Raw genomic sequence first — 22,449 nt, 5'->3', positions numbered from 1 at the left:
TGGACAGAGAGGTCCATCCCCAGAGATGCTGGGCAAGGAGGAATGATTGCCACTCCAGCCCTTGGCTGGGAAACACATTCCTGCTCTTTGGTTTGTGGGTCGAACAATGCTGCTAGTCTATGTTCTCCAACTGCTGGAAGCGGGAGGCTTTGAAATTAAAAGATTGGGTTATCCAGTATCATGCTTGAGCTGATAGAGCATTGATTGTCCTGAATTAATCCATTGTAGTTTGATTGGGGTTTTTGCTGTTTTTTTGGGTGGGTATTTTTGTTTGTTTGTTGTTGTTTTTTTCTGCAGAGGTGAAAGCTTGAGCTTCATGATAAAGTCCATAATGTTTCTAAGGATGCTTTGGGATATTTCTGAAGTGTGCATGGTAATAGTTATTGGGGAAAACCGAGAACAAGCAGTTGGAGACACATAGCTGGTTAATTGATTTTAAGGCCATGGAAACTCAGTTTGAGTAGCTTTGTGATTTCTTTTTGGTTGCATTAAGTAGAGTAGAAGCTCTGGGTTGTCCTGTGGAGGCTGTGTAAAGGAGTCTTGAATGTGAAGGTTTAAACTGTGCTCATCTGTTTGTGTTGAAAGCTGGTGGAATTGGTGGTTTCAGTGTGACCACAGTACTGATCACAGGTTGGGGGCCCTGGGGCAGCTTCAGCAGGAGCCTGTGTGACTAGTGCTGCATAAACTTAGAAAAAGAAGAGGATTAGCTCTGCCTCCTTCCCCTCTGTAAGGAGCTAGGGGTGGGGGAGCTCCGTTGGACTGCTGCTGAGATGTTTGGATGGTACCTCTGGGAATGATGGTGCATCAGCTCCATCCACTCAGCACAGCTTTGTGGTGTGTACTTTTTTAGGTGGGGATCATGCTCTTGCTGTTTGGAGGTGAAGTGGCTGGTGTGAAGGGAAGGCTTGAGCTGGCAGCCCCTCTGGCACGCTGAGGTGCACTTGGGTCTGTTGGGACCCCTCCATCCATCCCTCTGCCAGAGGAGGAGGATGGAGGATGAAGGTGGAGGAGCTTTGGGCCATCTCGTGCTGGGGACAAGCCAGCCTGCAGGGACCACATAAGGCTGTGCTGTGCTTCTCCCTCTATACCCCTGGTGATGTTGGGGGAGGTCATATCTCAGGATGAAGGGCTGGCTTAGAGTTTGAGCCCGTGCTTCTGTTTTTCCATACTTATTTTCCAGGGTTTCTCTGCAAGAAATTGGGAAGTCCCTTCTATGGGCTGCCGTGACAGACTCGAAAGTGTCCAGATGGATTTGAATTTTGGTGCTGCACAAGGCTTTATGTACTTATTTTCAGCACCCTGCTGTCTGCTTTGCTTAAGAGCTTTTGCTAGATCCTTTACGTATGTTTGTCCTTGCTCCTTTTCTCCTGAAAACCATGTAAGAACACTCTTCAGTTATGGCAAAACACACCAAAGGAAAAAAAACAATCCCCAGACATCTAGGAGAAATTCTGTTCTACTGCTATTCCTTGGTAAGCTGGGAGTCTTGTATAGCTGTGGTGTATGGCTGTTTTGGGGCATCAACCTAGTTTGAAGAACTCAGTTAGCACTTCACCAGGCTGTTTTTGGATGGATCTTCAGAAAAGTAAGTGGCTGGGTGCGTTCAACAGTGAATGGAGCCATTAAAGTAATTTTTAAGTGATTTACCCCTGTGCAAAGACAAAGCTATGATGGGTCAAAGCGTGGCAGCTTGAAAGCTTCATCTAGGTTTCCAGATGTACCACTGTGCCATCTTTCTGAGGTCATGCTTCCCACCAGCTTTAACTGATCTCAGTCTGTTCTCCTGCCAGAAATCCTTCCACTTTTTTTTCTTCTTTCTGGGATGGCTTCCAGTTGGATCAAGCAAACAATGATTGCTACCACAAGCTTAGAGATGTCTGGGATGTGTGGAAGGGGGTAGAAGGGAAAAGGCAGGACTGTGTTTTGGCAGCAAGGGGTAGGTTTGGATCAGTTAAGCTGATGAGCATGTGGGAATGGGCAAGGCTTGCTGAAGGGCAGCCATGTAGCCCCTGGTAGAGCATGTCTTGCTTCTAACAGTTTTCCTGCCTGTAAAGGAGAGGTAAGGATTGCAAAGTGTGTTAAGATTTCTGGGAGCCTATGATGTTGGTAGAGTCCTTTGAGGTGCACTGCTGACTAATGGCTTCATGTATGTGCTGAAAGTGTTCGGCTCCCCAGGTAACCCAGGGGAGGTATCCCTCTGGGAGGACTTTAAGCACAGCTTTTAAATAAGACCGTCTGCTCAACATATCAAGGAGAATATTAGATTGAATATAAGAGAGAAATTTTCTTTGGTGAGGGTGGTGAGGCATTGGCACAGGTTGTCCAGAGAAGCTGTGGTTGCCCCATCCCTGGATGTGTTCAAGGCCAGGCTGGACGGGCCTTGGAGCAACCTGGTCTAGTGGAAGATGTCCCTGCCCATGGCAGGGAATTGGGCTAGATGGTCTTTAAAAGGTCCCTTCCAACCCAAACCACTCTGTGTTTATATGATATCTCTGCTTAAATACACTGCAGACCAGGGCCTGATGTGTTAGTGCCTCTGTGTGAAGGAGCACAACAAATCCTGCTGTCCTGTTCTCTTCTAGCCGTAAAGCTAAGGGTAGATTTATCTTCCTGTCTGACTTATTAACATAATTGGTTGGTTTGTTGTTGGTTTTTCTTTTCCCCTTTTTTTTTTTTTTTTTGGTAAACTCTGGCTATTCTTTATTTTCCACACTGGATGAAATAGAATATTATTGTGTCTCTGCAGCATTTGTTCAGTCTGCCAACAAGCACCACATCCTGATGTCAAGGTGAAGGGCAGAGAGAGGTTGCTGTGTTGGTAACACCGAGAAATGCATGTTTTAGTGGACAAATTGGATGTTCACCAAATATGTCCTAAGGCTAGTGGTGCTGAACACTTTGAGAAGGGAGTTTGGGGACAGGGGTCTGATTCCCTGGCACTTAGCTGTGTTTTCAGTGTATCTGGCTGCTATAGGACAAAATGCTTTGTCTGAGAGCTGTGGTTGCTTTGGGAAGGCAGGCCAGGCCACCTTCACATGGGTTTGATTAAATCCAGCAGCACTTAGAGAAGCTACAAACATCTCTGCCTTGCTCAGCAGTACTGGGAGGCAAGTTTGACCTTTTCCTGTGATGTTTCTGTAATGTTGTCTAATAGTAGCAATTGCATTGAGAAAGTTGTTAGGGGAAAAAGGAGCTGGAGGAGGAATGGAGGAAAGGTATGACGGCAGATGTGCTGCTCTTCCCCACCTACTGAGCTCCAGTGCAGGAGTGGGCCAATACCAATGCAGATGAAATCCTACAAAGCTAATGCAGCCTCTTTAGGCTTAAGCCATGTGAAGCTAAGGTATGAATTTCCTTGCCAGAGGAGGAAAGTTGTCTTTCCATACTTCTATAAATAAGCTGCCACTGAAGATTATTGGCCAGGTTGGATTTGTTATGTTATTTCTGTCTTTGTGTAGAGACTTCATGTTCCACTGCAGAATGGTGTTCAGTTACTGACTTCAGAAATAAAACAGAAGACCCTCTTGGAGGTACATAACATGAGTAAATAACTCTTGTGTTTTGGCTAGAGTGGTAATGTAAAGCAACTGGGAGAGCAATTATAAATGGTGATGGAAAATTTGTGCTTGAGGCTGGAGTCCAAGGTCTGTGCTGTGGTCTTGTGGTCTTCAGCATTGTTTATGTCCTAAGAAATGCTTACAGCTCTTCTGTAATAGGAAAGGAAGAAGGGGAGAGAAGGGTGAATGGATTACGTTTTTTCTCAGTTCTTTAAATACCAGCTGGCAATGGCTGTCGTCTGTGAGTCACCTGCAGACATTAGGGAAATAAATAAAGTCTCTCTTTCTCAGTCCAAGGTAAACCAATGTGCTGCATGAGTAAGCTTTCTCGCAGTACATAATGAGGACCAGTCAGCAGGAAGTACATAAGATGTTGTAGGGCTGATCCTGTACCTTCCCCTTGCAGGTTTGGTGCTTTGACTGGAGAAGTTGTCCCACCCTGTTTTCTTAACTCCTCCCACTTTCAAATCCTCGCTCTGTTACAGTGTGCTCAAGGATGGTTGTTCATCCACCATGTTCGTTGCTGTCCCTGAACTGTTGTATGAACAGAATGGGAAAATTAAAGCTGTTTTAGATGCAGTCATCTTTGCTTCAGTTGGATCACCAGAAAAATGTCTCCTTATGGCTGCTTAGAACTGTTACCAGTAAAGCATCCTTTTTTTCCTGACACCTTTTCTTTGGCATGCTAGCAGCGAGGTGTTGCTGAAGCCTGCAGAGGTGACTTCTGTCCCAGCTTTTGCTAAGTGCTGCAAGATGTCTTTTGCATGACTAATGTACAAAAGCTTTATAGAGCAATCAGTAGGAAAAATAAAACCACTTACTATGAAATCATGATGGTGAATCAATAATAATAATAGTAATGATGGAAAAACAGAAGCAGCCTGGCTCTGATATCAGATGGGATTCACCTGCTCTGCAAACGAGAAAAAATTGCACAAGTGCTGTGGAGCAGGAGATCTTCAGCAGCATCTCAGGGAGAAGAGTAGGGCAGTTGTGGAGGTGACTACTTCCCTCCCATTTATCAGCCTCTTTTTTGCTCCTATACCTAGATATTAACGTCAGTGCATTGACTTTTGAGGAGGCTTGCTGGACAACCAGCGTTTGTTTGGGACTTACTGTCTTGCCTCTTACCTTGGCTTCCTTCTCTGATTTTGGAGAAGTCCCCTGACTTCTGTGCTGGGTACCTCCACTGTGGTGCCAAGGCTAGGCAGGACGTTGTTCAGGGCTGAGATCTAACACTCTCCCACCTCTTGTGAGGTTGCCTTGCCATCCTTCCCTTTCATCAGCCAGTTCTTACTAATTAATGTTCTCTGTAATGCTTACAGGATTTGCCAGTTCCTGGATACTGATGGGGATTGTGTTCTGGCTCCTTGTCAGTGCCTTAAAAGAAGCCTATGCTCTGAACAGGTAAGTTTGCTGTGCTCCTGATGAGGAGGAGAGGGCCTGTATGTGTCCAAAAGTGAAACATGTGCAAGGTTTGCCCTATAGGTATGAATTGACGGATACTGTGGGAGAAGACATTGTGCAGTGAATAGGTTTTTTTCCACCCAGTTGTGTTGTGGAAACACGAAGTAGAAGGTAAGGTCTGCATTTAGCCTTGCTGGCAGTGCTCTGAGGAGAACATTGGAAAACACAGCATCGCTGCAGAGCAGCTCCTGGAGGCCAGGCTCCTTGCAAACACAGGCATGGCCTTTTCCTTCCTGTAGCACCAGCTGGAGGATCCCAGTCGAGCTTGCGGCTGCGAGCTTGTGGCTGCGTGCACCATTACTGTGCCCTTCTGCTCTGCTGGCCTGTGGTAGCTCCCCCACTGCATGTGCCTGCCTGCAGCCCAGAGAGGGGGTGGGAGGAAGATGTTTGTATGTTGCTATCCAACCACGAACAAATCTGCTGTTGTTTCCTTAATGTACAGCAAGAACAGCCTGTAGCAGCTTATTCTTCCCTGGATAATTAATGCTCTGCTCTGCCACTGATTGCTGTCAGAAGCAGTGGAGTAGTGCCTTCTCTGTGCTGCCCAGTGCATCCTTTTGCTCGAGTTATTTGATTTGTTACTGCTTTAAGGCATCCGTGCTCAACTAAAAAACCTTGTCTGCGCTGTTTGAAACTGTTTGGCACTCTAAGTGCCAAAAAAGTGTTTGAGTCGGTTGTAGTTGCAGAGATGCCAGACACGCATTTAGTCATGCCCCGCACTGTTCTACCAGCAGATCTGCCTGCACCTCAATTTCAATTCCTGCATTACTTTGAGGAGGAGAAAATATAGGGCCGGGTTGCAGCCTACTTTTTTTTTAACTGGAATTATGTTTGCAGCTGATCAGAGGTGTGTGTGCAACCACCGGAATTGAAGTGGAGTATTTTGCCATTTGTGATTGCTTAGGGGAAGCCTGAGAAGCGAGTAGATGGATGCTGCCATGGAACCATCGATGGGCAAGGAGGGATTGGCCTGGCATGCTGAGCTTGAGCCTTCAGCTTGCCGTAAGAGCAAAAGAAGCTGCTTCTGCAAATTTCAGTCCCTGATGGATCTCATCCCAAAATGGCATTGCCTTGCATTTGGTCTTCCCAAACAGCCCATTTTGATTGCAGGAGGACATAGCCATGACTGGCTGTGTGAAGCTTCCTTGATCTCTAAAAAAGTGAAATGGATTTGTTATGGAAAGCAATCTTACTTGAAAACCTGGTTCATCAGGACTGTCTGGGTGGTGCAGTGAACACAATGGAGGAGTAGGAGTTGGGGTGGAGCTGTTTCCACCCAATTCCCCTGTTTTTCCTGGGGTTTATTGCACCATGTGAGCAGATGTGCTCTCTGCTTTGGAGCTTAAAGCATAGCTGCTTAGTTGAGCACTGCCTGGGCTTCCCATGGGAGCGTTCTCATTGTGCTTTCCTTTTCTTGCATTAATTTTCTAGCGTAAAAGGCCTCTTGATAAAGGGAGAACCGTAACGAGGAGGGGAACAGCAAAGGTAGGAGTGCCTCCATTTGCTAGCAAGCTGTCACAGGTATGTCTGAGTTGGAGGGAGCCAGCAGTGAGTCAGTGCTCCAGACTCCTAGTGACTCAGGTGGCAAAAGCCCAAGTTGTTCTCTTACGTGCCTGAGTTGTAGCAAATTTCTTGTAATAGGGTTTTGCCTCCTGTGGTGGCCGTGCAGGGAGAGGTGTGTTGACCGCTTCCTCCCCTGTAGGTTATGAGCAGCTTGGCTCACAAGGGATGCAGGCAAGTGGCAGTGGTGGCACTTTTCTTCTTGCCAGAACAGGTGGAAACTTGATTTACTCCAGCACCCTCACCCCTACCTCTCTTATTTCCCCTAACTCTGTGCTTTTTAAGATGGGACAAGTCATGATAATTATGGCTGTTTGTCTTTTGAGCTTAATGAGATTCTCACGCAAATCTGGAGATTGTGTTCTCCTGGCAGGTCTGCTTGCATGCATTATCCACTACTTTATCGTACTGGGAAGGATCTGTTTTCTGAAATGTGGTTTATTTTTAGTCAAGGCTTTCCCTGTCTAACTGGCAAAAGTTCAGCATTTGCAGCACAATTTGCAGAAGAAGCTATTTCACCAAATACTTGGACTGGGGGGAAGGGAGAGGAAATGTTGTATTAGCTAGCAAGAAAGCTAAATGCTGACTTGGAAAAATAGCTTAAGCCGCTGTTGTGAGAGCATAAGGATGGGTAACACAAGTTGAGAACTGCATTGCATTTGCTGTGGTGCATAATTCAATCTGTGTTGCTCTTGATTTTTCCTTGTGACAACTGCCATGGAGGTTGACCAGCAGTGAATGAATGGAAACTGCTGTCCAGGGTCTGGTGGTTGACATAGCCAACCTCTTGTCCTGATGTTCAGCAGTGAGTTAGCAAACTCACCTTAACCACAGCATCTATGGGAAGAGTACATCCACACAGTGCTCTGCACTGTCCTGTTGGGCTCCCCTGTCCTGGGGCCACTGGAGGCCCGCCAAGGGTTGAGCTTTGTGATAATTCTGGCACTGTCGTCCCCATGTTTGAGTACCCTTGTTAGATACCCTGCAGGATGACCTGCGGCAGTGCTGCAGCTGTCTCTTCCTCTTCTCCCCAGCTGCTGCTCCAGGGGCAAATTCTCTTCATATGCCTCATTGCTCTCACCAACTGCTCCTAACCATTCTAGGTCTTGAATTGACTTCTCATGTGAACAGTTACCCTTCAGAGCTTTAGAGATCTTCCCTTCTTGTTCTTGCATCTCCCCTGACATTTACACCACTTCTTTTACAAAAGCATATTTGTTACCATTAGGTGTTAATGCTGCAGACACCAGACCTCTGAGGGTAACACCAGGGAGTGGATGACTATGTTCAAAGCCTTTGATACTTACTCCTCTGACAAATGAAGCTTTACACCATGTCTGGGCACATAACTGATTTGTTTGCTGCTGCAGGTTAACTCTTGTAGTTTGCTTTATCCTTCTTTCCCCCTCTGTCCCCCGATAGCAGACAATTGCACAGCAGCTTTGTCATGGTTCCATTAAGAAAGCAAGGAGAAATTGTTGAGTTTCAATTTTCTTTTGATTGTTTGGAAACCAGAAGAAAGAGGGGAAGTAGCAATAGATTTTTAGGTGTATTTTGCATTCAGTCCAAGTGGGTATATGCTGCCTGCAGGTAGTGGAGTGATATCTTTGTGAGAGAATTGGGGGTGAAACTTTTAAATGCTTTCTCAGTCACTGGGATAGGAGCATCATGAGAGTCAAGGCAAGAACACCCATCAGCTGTGTAGAGCAGTAATCTTCCCAGGGGGAATTAATCTAATTTAACCTGATAAAAGAATTTATGCAGTGGGGGAAGTCTCTGCCATTTCCTACTCTTCCTGAGAAGACTAGGAAAAATTAAGTGCCAAAATGACACTCTTCTCTCCAGGGGCGGCTTATGTTTTCCTAAGACCTGTTATTGTCTTCCTGCTGAGAAAACATCTATATCAGCTGGCAAATTAGGATTGTTTTGGCTACTCAGTTTTCCCTGGTTCCCTGGGGACTTGCTCCTTGCAATCCTATTTGCAAATCCCCTGCCCATGTGGGATGCAGTACATCTAGCATGTGTCCCAGTGTTGTGGCAGTGGTTGGTCCCATGTTTCTTGTACCCTTGATGACATGTGGATATAGATGTTTTGTAAGTTTGAAGCTTTTCCTTAGGGAAGTTTGTGGGTGGCTGTTTTTATATTTTTTAGGGGGGGCTTCCCCCTCCCCCCCTTATACTACTTATTATTTTAGGGGAACTTCAAGAGTGCTTTCACACTCCTGAAAAGAAATGTATTTCTCTTCCTTTCTGTCTCTTGCCCTCAGAGGCCAGAAGAATCCTGATATATTAGAAAGCCAGTCTCTACTTTAAATGCCCTTAAGCATGTGAATACTCAATTCAATTTCCTTTTACAGTGGCTTGTTACGAAATGAGCAGGAATCTCAGGGCATCCCTTGGTCAGCTTTTCTGCTGACCCTTGGGTGTAAGCAAGGAGCGTTTTGCTCCAGCTGGTGCACGCTTGGAGGAGGAGGTGTCCACCTCAAGTTTAGAGTACTCTGGTAGGAAAATATTTCTCCTATCAATGAACTTTTGCTGATATTGTTGAACTATGCTTAAAGTATGTGGGCATATATTGTAATCTGCTGGCAAAGACACCATGAAAATAGGTCCTGGGTTGGACCAAAGTTGTGTCTGAAGTGCTTATGTCCAAAGCAATAACCTTTCTCCAGTGGTGATAGAGGAAAGGCTCTGGAAGGAGCTGAATGGAAGCTGAACCGCCTCATTCAAGACTTCATCTGCTCTAGCCTGACTTTATGTCTTGCAAATATGCTGGGTTTTGACAGGCTAAGAGCTTCCCTTGGCTGATGGCCTCCACCCCCAGGTAGTCTGGCAGGCAAGGAACAGCCACATCTGCCCCTGAATGTTGAAACCATGGTCTGCATGTGTGGTTGCAGACATGGCAAGGCTGGCTCTGGGTTCCCTGCAGCAAAGGATGAAGCTGCCTTTTGCAAGGTTCAGGTGACTGTTTTTTTAGAGCCTTTGTTTAGTGCAGATGAGCAGTTGTGGCATATAGATTTGTTCCTTCAGAATTTCACAGTTCATGCTTACCCAGCCCTCTAAGCATGATGGTGCCAATTAAAGTGTCTCCATTTGCTTTCACATGCAGAGATCTCATGTAGCCCTAATGGAGGGTCAGCGATCAGTGCCTGTCTAAATTGCTACTTATCCCCTGAGGTTGTTCTGCTCTGTTTTGCTCTGTAATTACTTGCCACACACTGCACGATTCCCAGCAGCTTGTGCTGCAGTTTTTAAAAGGGAAGGTACAGCAAACAGATGGACATCTGGGAGGGCTGCTGGTAGTGGGCAGGGGGAATGGTTTTGACCCCAATACTTGCATGAAGCATACTCTCCAGGCAGATCCCGCTGTGGCTCTTTATGAAGTTTCGCTTTCCTTGGTTAACTCACTGGAAAACCTTCTCACTCAGTTTGCTCTGGAAAGAGGAGCACCCACATGGATGGCTGCTCTTCAGTTGTCATTCACACTGGGGTTTCTGTTTTCCTTTTTGCATTACCTAGGTGAAGCCTAGGCTTGCTGTTAAAAACATATCCCAGAACTAGAAAGAAACTAAACACGAAGGATATTGTTTGTTTGGTTATTTTTTTCCCCTTTCAGCTACAAATGCAGTGGGCTATTTAATGTTTTATCTGTTCATAAGGGATTATGTCGCTTTTTCTTTTTGGCTGTGTTTCCATGTAGTTCCCTTGGCTTTTTTTTTTTCCTCAGATGAAAAATACAGCTGTCATTAAGACTTGTTTGGGCTACATTTTAATCCTTTCTTGAGACTGTCTGAATAGTGCCACTTCTAGACAAAGGCCAGTGCTCTGCTTTGAAGTGCTGTTGGTCACATCTGATAAGGGTTCTTTTTTTCAACCTAAGTAGCTCTCAGAAGAACTACTGGATTGCTAAATAATAAGTGGTATTTTTAGGTCTTTGAGATATTGTAACTGAAGGCAAGGAAAGAGAGCAGTAGCATTACTGAACACCAGCACACCAAAGCCACCAGCATTGGGTTCAGTGTGCTGGTGATTTATGAAACTGAAGTTATGGCATCTTGCTTGGATCCCTTGTTGGGATGTAGGATGCTATGGATGGGGCAGTCCACATCAAATCCATTTTTCTGGCCATACAAGATCTTTGATCTTGCATTGCTCCTGGATTTTTAGCCAGTAGAGGAGAATCAGAGTTAAGTCATATCTGGCTGGTATGCTGCTATGGTTGGACTTTAAGTGCCCTTGAGAGGATGCTAGAGGGTCTCACACCAGGCTCTCAGGGTGCAGGAAGACGATGGTGAGGAAAAAGGTGGAAATGGCAACCTGAAGGTAAAGGTTTCTGGTGAGTTTCTAGAATTGCAGCTTTCTCTCTGCTTTATGTTCTCTAGCCCTGAAAAACTGCTACGCCGGGGCCTGTGATACACTTTTGTAGGCTGGAAAGATGCCGGTGCAAGGAGGTGACTGGTACTTCACTTATTCCTGAAATTCCTTTTTTATTTTTTTCATGTTCCTGTCCACAGCCGCATATTTATTCCATGTGCACATCATCCCATATCGGGAGGGCCCTCACTCTTTATGTTAGGAGGTGTAGCTTGTTTCTGAGACATGGGGGATGGAGAGGGGCTCATATGGCTGATGAGGTGCCTCCTTCCCTCCACGATCAATCCTTCATTCCTTGTTTTCTGCCCCTGGTACAGTGCTAAGCAGAGACAGCCTCAAGGCGCAGTTTGGTCCCATGCCTGGGTGGGAGCTGTGCAAGGAGCAGGGACTGCATCCCTGCATAGTGTAAGTGCTGGAAGCCGATGGAAGCGCTGTGCTGGGCTTTGGCTAAATCCACTCCTGGGTTAAACTGGGTAAGAACCAGGCTTGTGGGAGCTGGGATAAACAGCTCAACCATGGCGATTTTCTTCTTGGTCTTTATTTCCTAGCGTGCAACTGCTGTAATTCCTCTGTGTTACTTCTATCATCCTCGATTTCTCAAAGTATGTGTTTTTTTTTTCTTTCTTCCCTGAGGGCTTTGGGCAGCGTTTTCCAAAGCTATTGTGGTGGGCATTTCCTCTTCTCTCCCAGCAGCAGCTTTCATTTTTGAATGAATAGCTCAACATTATTCACATTGTCTTCCAATTTTGTGGCCATTTTTATTTTTTTCTCTTTTGACTTTGACTAAAGCAGTCTCCTAAATGCTTCTGGAGTCCTTGGGGTCACTTTGCAGAAAATATTTCTTTCCTGTTACAGAAGGTCTTGTATTCAAAGCTCCAGGCAGGAAAACTGCTTTTGTAGTGCTCATGTTTGAGTTTCTGAAAGCGTGATTCTTGCAGGCTTTTTGCTTGGGTTTTGGCCAGGTTTCAGTTAAGATCACACTAAGTTCAGCTTTAAGCCAGACTTCATAGGCTTGATGGAGTTGACTTCTAACACATTTCTGACAACATAACAAACCCCACTACTTCTGGTTTCTACATAGCATCCCACGTGTTATATCTGTTCTACTCTTCCAGCCCAGTGCCTGTTTCCGGCGCTCCCTCCCACCCACCCATTCCCTCCAGAAATAACAGGTTAGTATTAGGATCTGTATGCAGTATGTGTTTACCAGGCTTGACATAGCTTTACACCAAAGACATTTATCTCTTCACCTACGCTGAACCCAAAAGCTGGACCCTATGGTCAGCATGGTGTACCTCTGCAAACCTCCCTTGGTTTGTTCAAAGTGTGATCTTTTGGCTGTGCAAAGACTTAGGTTTGCTTCCCTAATTTAAAATGAGTTGCAATAATTAATTTCTCCACTTAGATTGGGTTTTGTTTTTTGAACTAAATACCTTTTAAGTGAGAAGTGGGCTTTATTTGCGTTTTAGGATTTTCCTCCCTGCCCTTTGAGCTCTGAATACTGGTGAAAGGCTCTGGGTTATATCAGCCCAGGTAGGTGATATCTGTGGCATAGCAGTGGTGTCTTCTAGGAAGTGTCCAACTTCTCCCCTCTCTGATATCAAATATTAATCTTGTTGAGGTGGCAAAATCTCCTCTCCTGTTGACTACCCGAGATCCAGCAGTGGGAGAACTGTGCTGAGCAAACTGCTCAGGACAGGATGCGAGCCATCCACAACAAGTCATTGAGATCTTCTCAACCAATTACATGACATTGCAGTGTTTGCAGCTTGTGATCCTGATGCTCAGGAGATAAGTTTCCTGAGTGTTAACTGTTTGAATGGTGCAATCCTACTACTTGACACGACTGAGTGACTGAGTTGGGTGCACCAAAAGGAACAACATGCTCCTTCAGCTGTTGTGCCCCTTAATACAGGAAAACATAAAATAAATTAAAAATGTTGGAGGGGGAGAATGGGACAAAAATAGAGATCAGTAACCTTCTATTAACTCATTGTTCTTATCCTTTGAATTAGCTTTTTTTCCAGTGTAGCACCAGAATTTTGCAATAAAATCCACATGTGAAAAACCAGTGGCGCGACTTCTAGTCAAAACATCCTACATGTCATCTGACTGCTTAAATGGTCATAGAGAAATGTTTGGATTAAGCAACTAGAGGCCAAGTGCATGTTGAATGAATTAGTTTCTCTGCTTCATACTGTAATGACAATGCCTTTAGAGAAGCCACATGAAAGGAACATTTCTCAGAGGATCTCGGCTGAGTTCTTGTGTTTTAAGCTGCAAACTTGAATACTTTTATTCACATTTAAAACCTTTCTAGGTTTTTTTGCGAGATGCTTTTCATTGGTTAAGTTTTGTGGCAGGGCAGCTGTATTATGTGTGCTTGCTGCTGGTGATGGGTTGGTCTTGGAGTAGAGGAGGTTGTATCCTCATGTTTCAGTCCTTGACCTCTTTTCAAGTCATGCCTTCCTGTGTCAGCCCCTCTGAGAAGCTTGGTGATAGGTGTGGAGGGATATTAATTTTTTTTCTTCAAAATTATGAAAGTGCTTGCTTATATTGACCTGGAGTAATACCTCAAGCATGGTAATGACTTCTATTTTCATAGGGAAAGATGGACTACTTTCTTTCTTTCTTTAGCCTTGTTTCACTTAAGGTTGCCCTAAGCAGCTGTTTCTTTGGCTGTTTTCAGATACCAGCCAAAATACTGACTTTCAGCCTTTAGAAGGCTTTATATGTAGGTTAAATGAAGGAAGAATTTAGTGAAAGACTTAGCCATGTCACTGCAGCATCCCTTAGGTAGGTATAGTCACAATTACATGAAACTGCAAAAGGTATAAAGTAAGAAGTTGATTGTGCTCCTCCTTAGAAAACCTGGTTAGAATTAGTGGTCACTGAAAATAATAAATTTTCAGAAGGCCTTGTAATTGACAGTTGTCTAAATTCAGAATTCTCTTTGTTGTCTGAATTATTATTTCTGAGAGAAAATGTCATTTCCTTCTCTTGCTGCCACCAGAATTTCAGAGATGCCCATAAGGCCTCCAAGTTGAGATGAGCAGTAGTCATCTCCATGCTGCAGCAGTTTCTCTCTGACTCTTTTTGGCTGCTGTATTAAAACTCCTCCTGGTAGGCTGCATTGTGTTTAAATTAGCTGGTCCTCTACCTCAGTTAAGAAGCTTTCTTGGCTAAATGTTTAGTGTTAGTGTTGAGAGAGAGCATATCTGCAAGCAGCCTGATGCCACAGCTAACGGTCTGTTAACTGGGGGAAAAAAATTGAAAGATCCAGGGACTATGCAGCTTACTTGAGCTTTCTAGCCTTAGAAGTTTGGCAGGCATGTGATGAGACTCTTGCTTCCCTGATGGAAACCCTTTGGATTAAACTTTCTTTGAGTCGAGAGACTTTGTACATCTGGTATGGAAAAGCCTGCAAGCATACCCAGCTCACAGCATCTGTGGAAAAGCCAGCTGCTGTGTCTGCTTGTGAGTGGTTGTCTTGGGGATATGCCTGAAAGTCTGGGGTTTTTCCATTGCTCGAGCACAGTATCAGGCTTGGCACACTTTGTCACATAAAATAATGTGGATAGGGTTTGCAGCTTGCCTACTTTTTAAAGAGCCTGTTATTATAACCTTGCCATAATGCATTAATTATGCTGTCGAGGTAATGATAGTGGTATCCTAGTATAGCTACGATGGCTTTGGTTCTATGCTTCCAAGTCGGCATGTTGCAGAGGTACAAAGCAGTTCTGTTCTGCTGTACTTGCTTCTTTGTCATCTTTGTATTGGTATCCATAAAATAATCCTCTGCTATCCCTCACAAGATTGCAAAAGTTGCAAGAATGAGTTGTGAGAAAACAGTCCTGGTGCTAATGATTTAGAAGCTAGATGCTCAATACTTTCTTAGTAGTTGCAGTTGCACACATGAAAATAAGATGTATATATTGATATGATACAAAGACCCTGCGAAATGCTTACAGTGAGATTTTTTTTAAGTACATAAAACTACTTTTGGAAGTAACTATTCATGTTATACTTAACTATGTGGATATTGGACTGAACTTGAAAAGTCACAGCAGTCATGCTTAGTGAAATACTTTATAAGCTGTACTGATCTGCAAATTAGACAATCACCTCCTTTTTGGTGGGAAACGTGACCCTACCAAAGACAAGTCTTTGGATTAATTTCAGTTGCATGTGATTTTCTTTCCAAGTCTAGAATTAAAATTAATGGAAGTAGCAGGGAGATGGATGCTGATTGGATTCCCTTGAGTTCTTGAGAGGATTTTTGGGACACCTCTGAAGCGAAGAGGTGAGGGAGGAGCTGTCAGCCTTCTCAGTTTGGTGTGCTTGTCCCCTGGTGTGTTTCATCTACTGAGCAGGTGTTGAAGGGCACCAACTCGGTGTGTGTTTTGCAAGCTTTGCACTGAAGCACTCTGGTTGGTTTGAGATACGAAGTTGCTGTATCTTTTCCCTGAAGGCTGAGATAAGCTGCTCGCTTACCCTGGAATTGAAAAGAAAAAACCAGCTGTTATTAGGAGATCAAAAAGAACAGTCTGATGGCTGCCTCATGCATGAGTTATGCCACAGCCTGGAGCTGGGCTTTTTGTTAAGAGCAACTCAAATAAGAAAAGCAAGCAGACCTCTGAACAGAACAGAAACCAAAACTAACAAAGGAAGCATCTGCTGTTCAGATGAACTGATATAGGTAAGAGAGGAAAAAACAAGTTGTCAGACACCTCCAAAGGGTTGCTACTTTGGCCAGAAACCTACAGTTCGGAGATTGCAGGCATCTCATAGCCCGATGATGGTGATACAGATGTGCCTGTCATGCAGTCCCAAGCAAAAGCAATCTGGGTGATGGAAGACTGGCATAAGATGCTGAACTAGGATGCAGGAAAATTGTGTATCAGGTCTAGCTTTGTTTAGATGAGTTGAGCTGCACCTTTCTAGGGCAACTCTAATTCTATTCTGCACTGTGGTTGCAGTGAGAAGTACAGTGGGGAGCAAGGGAACCTGGTCCCAGCATCCACCTCCATTTTCAGCTTGTGTGGTAAAGCAGAGCGCAGCGCCAGTGCGTAGCAGCACCAAGGATCTTGCTTGGCTGACCTGCATGAGCATCTCCCCATGTCAGTATGGTGGGAGCCCTGGTCTGTAGGATACTTAGGTTTGTGCTCAAGTGGGTTGCTTTATTTGAAAGTTTGGCACAAGGTAGAGATGCTTGAGTTAGTGTTTTCATTAGTATGGAATTTGCAATGCTGGGTCAAGGATGCACCCCTGCAAACAGGGGAGCAGGAGGGCTATTTTGTTCTGGTTACTCTTCTAGTTGCCAAAAGCCTGGCTGGTATGAGGTGGGAGAAGAAACGAGAGGAAGGATTGTTGTAGCTCAGTGTAAATAGTAGGTACGATATGACCACAGACTGCATTGTTGGCACGTAAATCTAGCGAACAGGAGAGATGGCAGGCTGCTTGTATTGACACTGCTGTCAGCTCTCATTTTCTCACAGCTGGGGGACCATGAATGCACAGACCCCATTGACAGGATGTCCTGGTTTTAATCTTCTTGGTGAAGAGATTTGTGTGCCCTGAAGCATAACATGCTTCTCCATGTACCTTCCCAATAACAAAGGGGTTTGCATGCCATTGCTAAATGGTCTCTGCCAGCCCTGGAGGTGGCTAGAGCCATGTCACATATCTTCACCTCTTTGTGGACTGAGAGATGCCTGATCCAGAGTTTTTAATTGTGTTCATCACTCATTTTTACTGTCTGTGATATCCATAGTGCTCAAAGTCTTTTATTTAACCAGCAACTGGTGAGAGAATCTTCATAGAATTTTTGTAACCTATCATTTTTTTTATAAGTTTTGGCTCCTTATATTCAGAAGTGAGTAACCTGGTGTAACAGTGCCTGGTTGCCCGTAGCGTGCATGAATGCTTGAAGCAGCTGCCGAGAGTGGGAAGTACAAGAGGAGTGCAGAGAAACAGGAAGATTTGGTTAACCTGCTTGGAAAGTAGCTAGCGAGCATATACGTGTGATTTCTGACATCAAGGCAGAAGGCTGACAAGATGCCTTGCCTTGGAGGACAAGTTGAATGATCTGCGTAAAGCCCTCTCTTGGGGCAGAAGTGGCTAAAAACCTTCAGAATAAGAGACCTCCACCTCATCTTTGTTGCTGCTAATTTGTTCTGGATGGTTGATTGCTGCATGGAGAAGTATTGTTGAGCTCTGCTTTACTTGTGTTGCATCTGTCCCTGGTTCAAGGGAGAAGGAGATGTCCTCTGCCTAAGCCATTAACCTGTTTCCTGGACCTTTCTCTGTTCATGCATCTTTTGTCAGAGCAACCCTAAAGTGGAGCTGATCAGCATCCTCCTTGCCATGAATGTTTCTCGTGTTAATGACAGGTATTTTTGTTTTGGAGCAAAAACACACCTGGAGTAGCCCTGTCAAGTTTGCTTGTGCCAGGTTTTGCCTAGGACACTTGGTGAAACAGAGGAACTGCTTGGAAGCAGTGCCCTGGTCCTTCAGTTGCCAGAGGACAGGTACAGGAATGAAGTAGCTTCAAACCCCCTCTATTCAGCAGTATGTCGCAGTACTGCCTTCCTATTCCTTGTGTGTGTACCATTTTTCACAGCCATCCAACCTCATCCACCAATTAATGGTTTTGGTAAGTGTTTGCTGTGGAAAAGCTTGTGGTGTAGGGTGGTGATCCTGGAATATTCATGGAAGCTTGTCCTGCCTGGTGTTGCAGGAGTTTTGTAAGCATGGTCTGCTTGTTGCAGCATCTAGGTTTGCAGTGGTTGATGTGGCAGGGATGTCCAGGTAGATGGAGATGCCTGTTGCCCTCAGATTTCCTCTGTAAAGCTTGTAACCAGTTAATGAGAGTGGGTGCCTTTTGTAATGACCTGATGGTTGTGGATGTTGAGTAAATTTTGTACAACTCATTTGGGGGAATCTCAGTCCTGGAGTCTGAGCTGCCTTTGGGTTAATGAGGGATTGCATCACTTGTTCATGTCCATTTGAACACTTGCAGTTTCTGTTTCAGAGTGACATGCTATGGAGAAGACAGGACATGATGTGTCTCACTGCTTTGGGCTCTACATCAGGGAAAATTATGTTTCCCCTCCAAATTCTCTGCCCAAGATAGAGCAGGTGGTGGTTGCTCTCTGCAAGGACAGTTAGAAGCATCTCTGATCTCTCCTTGATTTGCTCACATTGCAGACTCCTGGCAGAGATGGTCTCTTTAAGATGCTAGGAGAAAGGGCTTAAATGCTGGAGCCCAGACCTGTCCCAGCTTTGCTGCAATGACAACATATGTTAGCTCAGGAGTGGAAGACCTGCATGCTGGCCCCAGCCAAGGTCCAACTCGGCCTGTATCCCCCTGCTAGGGATGACAAGAGCGCATCCTGTGGGAAGAAGAATGAGTCACTGGGTTTAACAGCTGCAGAGCATCTTCTTGTCCTGCAGTTTGCATGTTACTTTGCAGACACTTCCTATGATTTGCTCTAAGTTACATGCCACAGCCCAGTTGTGGATCACTAATTATTTCTTCCTCTTTGCTTCTTTAATCTGCTGTCTTACGGTCTTTCACTGTGATCAGCTGTTCTTTGCTCCTAACATGGTTTGCATGACACCAGTGGCTTTTGCAGGCTTTGTTTCTCACCTTGGTGCATAGATGCCTTTTTTGTGATGTCCATGGCTTGTATTTCATGACAATGTACTGTCTGCCTCGACTGTGCTGCTCTGCAGTCTGCATTTAGACAAACACTGTGGATGTTTTGAAGAGGATTAGAAGTGACATTCTAATTGGAGACAAAATAGGGTAATTGCAGACTTAGTTGAAAAAGTGTTCTGTGCTTCATTGCATTGACTTTCTTGCTGGAGGAGTTGTTGAACATAGTGAAAAAGGAATTTAGAAACATGCCCACATCACCCCACATCTATTACTCATCAGGCATTTTGTTGCACATCTTGCATTTATTCTGTTGCTGGAACATGAGGCAATTTATCAGTGTTTCTGTTCTGTATCTGGATACCTCTTTGTGCTGTCTGTCTTTCCAGCTAAAAATGAAGTGAGAGCAATGCTCTCAGCGGTTCATTTAGAGGAAGACAGAAGTTGGCTGCTCTCTTCGTTTAGTCACTCACTTAAAAGTACTGAAAGCTGCAAATGAACTCGTTTTAGTTTTCCAAATGCTGTGATAAGAAAACAACCAGCCCTGTTTCCTCAAAATTGCGAGGATTGATGTTCATCCTCATGACAATCTAATACATCCAAAGCCCAACTCACAGGTTCCTATGCAAGAGCAATACTACTTGAGATGGCTTGATGGAAATAATAAAGCATCCAGTGAATTGATTGTCATGCTCCAGAGTAGATAGTACACTTTCCAGCAGCTTAATTTACTGTGGTGCATGGGGAGAACAGCTCTGTGTTGGTGGTGGTTTTTTCTGGTCTTGCCTCAGAAAAGATTTTTTTTCTTTGCATCTCTCAATTTCTGCTTTGTGTGTATAGAAGTATTAATTGGTATGGACTTTGGAGGAAAAGGGGAAGCTGTGCCAGTTAGCCCATATGTTGAGGACTTTTGCTTCAGGTTACTTGTGAAGGGAGCAGACTAGAAGTTAAGCCTACAGATCTCTCATTCTGTGCCAAGCCTTGGTGTTTTTTCTTTGCTGGTCCATGTTGAGAGGATTGGAGATCCATCAGCAGCAAAACAGTAGAAACTGGCTAGTGATGGGTTTGGTGAAACTTATCCTGCATGTCTTGGTTTCTGTTCCCAATGGGGTTTCCTTAAAACTCTCCCGCTTCGCCATCTTCTGGTGACTGGTGCTAGATCAGATTGAGAAGGGCCTTTGTCCATGGCAAGAGCTCCCAAGCACTAAGATGTGAACAGAGGAAACAGCTGCCTGCCTGACTGAGTGCTGATTGCTTGGTGGGATTTCTCCTCTCCTTTTGCTTTTTGGGTCATCCCATGGTACCTGGCATGGTTTCCTGTGAAGCTTGTGCTTGATGTGCATGCAGGATTTGTTCTTCACCTGGGACCAGAACATGACTGATACTACTTTAGGAATAGCAGCAGCAAAACCAGGCTGTTGTCATCTGCTCTCTGAAAGCACTTCGTTCTGTTTTTCCCATGCCACAGCAGAGCACTGCAGACTTCTCCATCTTTTGCTCCAAATGCAAGTAGCTTTCTTTGGTCTTTTGTGTTCCAGAAAAACCTTGTGGTAACACAGCACCAAAATTCTGCTGCTCAGGTTGAGGTATGCCATGGACATGTCCTTCCGCTGAAGGAGGAGGAGAGCATGGACAGATGTTATGCATCACATCAGGTGACCCGCTACAGTGTAGTTAGCATTAGCTGTCCCGAGAGCTAAACTTCTGTGGGGTTTGGTGTGCCCATGTGTCCTTTCCATCATGGGATGGAATTCAGCACAGTCTGGTTTTGCAAAGCAGTCAAGTGTTGTTGGAGAGCTTTCTTCTGACCTCCTGCCTTCCAGCTGGAGCAGAGCCTGCAAAGTGCCAGCCTTTGCTGATCTGAAGTCAAGGGGCTGGTGTCTCATAAGGTGCATAGCTCAGGGAATGGAGAAGCCTTGTGACAGGTTGGGAGCAGTCAGCATCTGTGGTTGTGCTGAGCGTGTTACATACGCACGTGCCAGAGAGTGTCTGTCAAGGCTTGGGTTTGCAGACAGAAGAGCTCATTAGTTAGGGCAGCTCGATGATGTGGCAGGGGGCCCAGTTTTGGCTACGCTTTCGTGCAGCTGCTTGAAGGGGAGGCAATTGCTGAAACATTCATAAACTTGACTGTGAGCAGACTTCCCAGTTTCCTTGTCCACAGTGGAGATGGAGGAGTGCGGCCAAGAGCTGCGGTACTCATCCCAGGGGAGGCAGCAGGGAGCAGTCTCGGGAGCCTGCTGCTCTCTCACATGCTCCTCTGTGTCAGCTCTCTTGATTAATTGCCATAATAAATTTCTGACTTCAGAAGCCTGAATGAGCAGAGCTCTGCCAGAGCAGTGCCAGGAGTGGTGGCTTTTTCTATTAATTTTTTTTTCTCCTTCTGTAAGCTTCATATGAAAGAGAGTGCTGCTATAGTCTGAAGAAAAACAGCAGTAAAACAATGCTAAATACTGGCTATGAAACCCCTAATTACCTGCTGCATGCATGTTGCAGTGGCAGTGGGGCATCTAATGCAAGCCCCTTGTTATCTTAGCTTTTTTTTATTCAGTGCTTACACAAGTTTAAGACTATTTTAATATTATTCCCCTATATTTAGAAATAAGGGCACAATAGTTCAGCCTCTGAACACCTTTAGTCTTTGGTGTCTCACAAGACAGCTAGGAGGTGTGCTGGTGTCTGCTTTTATGGCCCCATGTCCAACACAAGCTAGGCTGACCCTTCTGGTTGTGTGCATTTCTCCAGATTGCTGTTGCCTTGTTTCCTGTACAAGCTTTCTCCTGTTTTCCTCCTGAAAAATAACATTGTGGATGGTGCCAGGAGCGGAGTCAGGGAATTCAAAGTTAATTGCTAAGCTTGTCCTCAGTTCAGCCCTCTCATGCCTCTTGCCACGGAAGCCTCTGTTAGCAAAGATGACACTGATAACAGGGAGAAGTGTATTCTGCTCCACAAGGAACTGGTTAATGTTTATGTGCCTCAGTTCCCCCATTAAAAAATGTGATCTTTAAATCTTTAAAACTCCCTGTCTTCTCCCAAGCTTGCATCTCTGTCAAAATGGAATGAATTTTGTTATAAAGTCCTCTGCAGCAGTGCTATCATAAAGCTGATGCTGCTTCCTACAGACAGGCACAAAGTGTCTTTCTGTGCATCATTTGGGGAATGGCCTCTGTGACAGGATTGGACTTGAAGCTTCCTTTTTTGGGGAGGAAGAGGGATTATTTTTGCAGACTTTGTGGTTAAAATCTTCTATTTATAAAACCTTAAATCCTGAAATGTGGCTCCATTACAGTATGTAGTGGGATTTGGAAAAAAGTCTGCTAGAATTGTATATAACGGGTAGTGGAACAGTTAGGTCATGTTGAAGTTGTTAGACTTTCTGATGCGAGTGCATGTGAAGTTTGGATTTGGTTGTTGGTTTTTGGTTGGGTGTTGGTTTTTTTGGTGTTTTTTTTTGTTTGTTCGTTTGTTTTTTTTTTTTAATGAATGCAGAGCTATTAATGTTTTTCATTTTTAAAAAACTAAACAAATAATGGGCCTTCCATCTTGTAAAAATGTCCCTTTTACGAGTGTGTGTTTTTCCCAGTTAATGGTTATTTTAGTGGAGGCTGCCCTGTTCTTTCCATCTGATCTCTTGCACACACCTCTGAATGTTTCCATTTCAGAAAGGAGGAGAACACCGGTGCCAATAGACTAACTTCAAAAGCTGCTATGCAGGAAAGTGTCACAGTTCTGAGGTGTTAGGAGTGAGCAAGAAAAAAACCAAACCAGAACCAAAACCCCTTAAACTTTTACTGCCATGCAGAGATAACAGAAAAACTTGCTACCTGAGGGGAA

The 22,449-nt window shown here is 44.7% G+C and overlaps 1 protein-coding gene across 13 annotated transcripts in view; it reads left to right on the top strand.

Annotated features, from left to right (window-relative positions):
* Positions 1-22,449, top strand: part of LOC308221530 (uncharacterized protein) — a 78,035-nt gene that overhangs the window by 6,174 nt on the left and 49,412 nt on the right. For 7 of the 13 annotated variants that reach the window (XM_080618576.1, XM_080618569.1, XM_080618567.1 and 4 more), the window contains exon 2: positions 4,883-4,964. The exons of 1 other annotated variant lie outside the window; for it this stretch is intronic. The gene's annotated coding sequence lies outside the window, so the exon portion shown is untranslated. Of the gene's footprint in view, positions 1-4,882; positions 4,965-6,455; positions 6,510-20,156; positions 20,274-22,449 lie in introns of all 13 variants that reach the window. 5 more of the 13 variants (XM_080618577.1, XM_080618571.1, XM_080618574.1 and 2 more) reach the window with 2 other exon arrangements.

Source organism: Psittacula echo, assembly GCF_963264785.1.
Source record: "Psittacula echo genome assembly, chromosome: 5".
Taxonomy (NCBI): Eukaryota; Metazoa; Chordata; class Aves; order Psittaciformes; family Psittacidae; genus Psittacula; species Psittacula echo.
This window is presented reverse-complemented; position numbering and strand designations above follow the sequence as displayed.